The following is a 5,867-nucleotide window of genomic DNA, read 5'->3' as shown; positions in this document are numbered from 1 at the left end:
TGTTGATGTTATATGCACGAGTAGAACACAAGTGAGTTGTGGGCGATATAAGTCATACTGCTTACCAGCATGTCATACTTTGGTTCGGCGGTATTGTTGGACGAAGCGGCCCGGACCGACATTACGCGTACGCTTACGCGAGACCGGTTCTCCCGATGTGCTTTGCACAAAGGTGGCTAGCGGGTGACAGTTTCTCCAACTTTAGTTGAACCAAGTGTGGCTACGCCTGGTCCTTGCGAAGGTTAAAACAGCACCAACTTGATGCGTAGGTAAGATTGGTTCTTGCTTAAGCCCGTAGCAGCCACGTAAAACTTGCAACAACAAAGTAGAGGACGTATAACTTGTTTTTGCAGGGCATGTTGTGATGTGATATGGTCAAGACATGATGCTAAATTTTATTGTATGAGATGATCATGTTTTGTAACCAAGGTATTGGCAACTGGCAGGAGCCATATGGTTGTCGCTTTATTGTATGCAATGCAATTGCGCTGTAATGCTTTAGTTTATCACTAAGCGGTAGCGATAGTCGTGGAAGCGTAAGATTGGTGAGACGACAACGATGCTATGATGGTGATCAAGGTGTCGCGCCGGTGACGATGGTGATCATGACGGTGTTTCGGAGATGGAGATCACAAGCACAGGATGATGATTGCCATATCATATCACTCATATTGATTGCATGTGATGTTTATCTTTTATGCATCTTATCTTTCTTTGTTTGACGGTAGCATTTTAAGATGATCTCTCACTAATTATCAAGAAGTGTTCTCCCTGAGTATGCACCGTTGCGAAAGTTCTTCGTGCTGAGACACCACGTGATGATCGGGTGTGATAGGCTCTACGTTCAAATACAACGGGTGCAAAACAGTTGCACACGCGGAATACTCAGGTTATACTTGACGAGCCAAGCATATACAGATATGGCCTCGGAACACGGAGACCGAAAGGTCGAGCATGAATCATATAGTAGATATGATCAACATAGTGATGTTCACCAATGAAACTACTCCATCTCACGTGATGATCGGACATGGTCTAGTTGATTTGGATCACGTGATCGCTTAGAGGATTGGAGGGATGTCTATCTAAGTGGGAGTTCTTAAGTAATATGATTAATTGAACTTAAATTTATCATGAACTTAGTCCTGGTAGTATTTTGCAAATCATGTTGTAGATCAATAGCTCGCGTTGTTGCTTCCCTGTGTTTATTTTGATATGTTCCTAGAGAAAATTGTGTTGAAAGATGTTAGTAGCAATGATGTGGATTGGATCCGCGATCTGAGGTTTATCCTCATTGCTGCACAGAAGAATTATGTCCTTGATGCACCGCTAGGTGACAGACCTATTGCAGGAACAGATGCAGACATTATGAACGTTTGGCTAGCTCAATATGATAACTACTTGATAGTTTAGTGCACCATGCTTAACGTCTTAGAATCGGGACTTCAAAAGACGTTTTGAACGTCATGGACCATATGAGATGTTCCAGGAGTTGAAGTTAATATTTCAAGCAAATACCCAAGTTGAGAGATATGAAGTCTCCAACAAGTTCTATAGCCAAAAGATGGAGGAGAATCGCTCAACTAGTGAGCATGTGCTCAGATTGTCTGGGTACTACAATCGCTTGAATCAAGTGGGAGTTTATCTTCCAGATAAGATAGTGATTGACAGAATTCTCTAGTCACCATAACCAAGTTAGTAGAACTTCGTGATGAACTATAGTATGCAAGGGATGACGAAAACGACTCTTGAGCTTTTCATGATGATGAAATCGATGAAGGTAGAAATCAAGAAAGAGCATCAAGTGTTGATGGTAGACAAGACCACTAGTTTCAATAAAAGGGCAAAGGGAAGAAGGGGAACTTCAAGAAGAACGGCAAGCAAGTTGCTGCTCAAGTGAAGAAGCCCAAGTCTGGTCCTAAGCCTGAGACTAAGTGCTTCTACTGCAAAGGGACTGGTCACTCGAAGCGGAACTGCCCCAAGTATTTGGCGGATAAGAAGGATGGCAAAGTGAACAAAGGTATATCTGATATACAGATTATTAATGTGTATTTTACTAGTGTTCGTAGCAACCCCTCGGTATTTGATACTGGTTCAGTTGCTAAGAGTAGTAACTCGAAACGGGAGTTACAGAATAAACAGAAACTAGTTAAGGGTGAAGTGACGATGTGTGTTGGAAGTAGTTCCAAGATTGATATGATCATCATCGCACACTCACTATACTTTCGGGATTAGTGTTGAACCTAAATAAGTGTTATTTGCTGTTTGCGTTGAGCATGAATATGATTTGATCATGTTTATTGCAATACAGTTATTCATTTAAGTTAGAGAATAATTGTTGTTCTGTTTACATGAATAAAACCTTATATGGTTACACACCCAATGAAAATGGTTCATTGGATATCGATCGTAGTGATACACATATTCATAATATTGAAGACAAAAGATGCAAAGTTAATAATGATAGTGCAACTTATTTGTGGCACTGTCGTTTAGGTCATATTGGTGTAAAGCGCATGAAGAAACTCCATGCTGATGGGATTTTGGAATCACTTGATTATGAATCACTTGATGCTTGCGAACCATGCCTTATGGGCAAGATGAATAAGACTCCGTTCTCCGGAACAATGGAGCGAGCAACAGACTTATTGGAAATAATACATACTGATGTATGTGATCCGATGAGTGTTGAGGCTCGTGGCGGGTATCGTTATTTTCTGACCTTCATAGATGATTTGAGAAGATATGGGTATATCTACTTGATGAAACACAAGTCTGAAACATTTGAAAAGTTCAAAGAATTTCAGAGTGAAGTGGAGAATCATCGTAACAAAAATAAAAAGTTTCTATGATATGATCACAGAAGTAAAATATTTGAGTTACGAGTTTGGCCTTCAGTTAAAAACAATGTGAAATAGTTTCACTACTCACGCCACCTGGAACACCACAGCATAATGGTGTGTCCGAACGTCATAACCGTACTTTATTAGATATGGTGCGAACTATGATGTCTCTTACCAATCTACCACTATCGTTTTGGGATTATGCATTAGAGACAGCTGCATTCACGTTAAATAGGGCACCATCTAAATCCGTTGAGACGACACCGTATTAACTATGGTTTGACAAGAAACCTAAGCTGTTGTTTCTTAAAGTTTGAGGTTGCAATGCTTATGTGAAAAAATATCAACCTGATAAGCTCAAACCCAAATCGGAGAAGTGCGTCTTCATAGGATACCCAAAAGAAAAATGTTGGGTACACCTTCTATCACAGATCTGAAGGCAAGATGTTCGTTGCTGAGAATGGATCCTTTCTAGAGAAGGAGTTTCTCTCGAAAGAAGTGAGTGGGAGGAAAGTAGAACTTGATAAGGTAATTGTACCTTCTCCCTTATTGGAAAGTAGTTCATCACAGAAATCTGTTCCTGTGACTACTACACCAATTAGTGAGGAAGCTAATGATAATGATCATGTAACTTCAGATCAAGTTACTACCGAATCTCGTAGGTTAACCAGAGTGAGATCCGCACCAGAGTGGTACGGTAATCCTGTTCTGGAAGTCATGTTACTAGACCACGACGAACTTACGAACTATGAGGAAGCGATGATGAGCCCAGATTTCGTGAAATGGTTTGAGGCCATGAAATCTGAGATATGATCCATGTATGAGAACAAAGTATGGACTTTGATGGATTTGCCCGATGATCGGCAAGCCATAGAAAATAAATGGATCTTCAAGAGGAAGACGGACGCTGATAGTAGTGTTACTATCTACAAAGCTGGACTTGTCGAAAAATGTTTTTCACAAAGTTCAAGGTGTTGACTACGATGAAATTTTCTCACTCGTAGCAATACTTAAGTCTGTCCAAATCATGTTAGCAATTGCCGCAATTTTATGAAATCTGGAAAATGGATAAACAAAATTACATTCCTTAATGGATTTAAAGAAGAGTTGTATATGATACAACCAGAAGGTTTTGTCAATCCTAAAGGTGCTAACAAAATATGCAAGCTCCAGCGATCCATCTATGGACTGGTGCAAGCATCTCGGAGTTGGAATATACACTTTGATAAGTTGATCAAAGCATATAGTTTTATACAGACTTGCGGTGAAGCCTGTATTTACAAGAAAGTGAGTGGGAGCACTACAACATTTCTGATAAGTATATGTGTATGACATATTGTTGATCAGAAATAATGTAGAATTATTCTGCAAAGCATAAATAAGTGTTTGAAAGGATTTTTTCAAAGAAAACCTCGGTGAAGCTGCTTACATATTGAGCATCAAGATCTATAGAGATAGATCAAGACGCTTGATAAGTTTTTTTCAATGAGTACATACCTTGACAAGATTTTGAAGTAGTTCAAAATGGAACAGTCAAAGAAAGAATTCTTGCCTGTGTTACAAGGTGTGAAGTTGAGTAAGACTCAAAGCCCGACCACGGCAGAAAATAGAATGAGAATGAAAGTCATTCCCTATGCCTTGGCCATAGGTTCTATAAAGTATGCCATGCTGTGTACCAGACCTATTGTATACCCTACACTAATTTTGGCAAGGGAGTACAATAGTGATCTAGGAGTAGATCACTGGACAACGGTCAAAATTATCCTTAGTGGAATAAGGATATGTTTCTCAATTATGGAGGTGACAAAAGGTTCGTCATAAAAGGGTTACGTCGATACAAGTTTCGGCACTGATCCGGATGACTCTTAGTCTTCATCTGGATACATATTGAAAGTGGGAGCAATTAGCTAAAGTAGCTCCGTGCAGAGTATTGCAGACATAGAAAATTGCAAAATACTTACGGATCTGAATGTGGAAGACCCGTTGACTAAACTTCTCTCACAGGCAAAACATGATCACACCTTAGTACTCTTTGGGTGTTAATCACATAGCAATGTGAACTAGATTACTGAATCTAGTAAACCCTTTGGGTGTTGGTCATATATCGATGTGAACTATGGGTGTTAACCACATAAAGATGTGAACTATTGATGTTAGATCACATGGCGATGTGAACTAGATTATTGACTCTAGTGCAAGTGGGAGACTGAAGGAAATATGCCCTAGAGGCAATAATAAAGTTATTGTTTATTTCCTTATTTCATGATAAATGTTTATTATTCATGCTAGAATTGTATTAACCGGAAACATAATACATGTGTGAATACATAGACAAACAGAGTGTCACTAGTATGCCTCTACTTGACTAGCTCGTTAATCAAAGATGGTTATGTTTCCTAACCATAGACAAAGAGTTGTTATTTGATTAACGGGATCACATCATTAGGAGAATGATGTGATTGACTTGACCCATTCCGTTAGCTTAGCACTCGATCGTGTAGTATGTTGCTATTGCTTTCTTCATGACTTATACATGTTCCTATGACTATGAGATTATGCAACTCCCGTTTACCGGAGGAACACTTTGTGTGCTACCAAACGTCACAACGTAACTGGGTGATTATAAAGGAGCTCTACAGGTGTCTCCAAAGGTAAATGTTGGGTTGGCGTATTTCGAGATCAGGATTTGTCGCTCCGATTGTCGGAGAGGTATCACTGGGCCCTCTCGGTAATGCACATCACATAAGCCTTGCAAGCATTGCAACTAATGAGTTAGTTGCAAGATGATGTATTACGAAACGAGTAAAGAGACTTGCCGGTAACGAGATTGAACTAGGTATTGAGATACCGATGATCGAATCTCAGGCAAATAACATACCGATGACAAAGGGAACAAAGGATGTTGTTATGCGGTCTGACCGATAAAGATCTTCGTAGAATATGTAGGAGCCAATATGAGCATCCAGGTTCCGCTATTGGTTATTGACCGGAGACGTGTCTCAGTCATGTCTACATTGTTCTCGA

This window comes from Triticum urartu, chromosome 3, assembly GCF_003073215.2.
Source record: "Triticum urartu cultivar G1812 chromosome 3, Tu2.1, whole genome shotgun sequence".
NCBI classification, from domain to species: Eukaryota; Viridiplantae; Streptophyta; class Magnoliopsida; order Poales; family Poaceae; genus Triticum; species Triticum urartu.
This window is presented reverse-complemented; position numbering follows the sequence as displayed.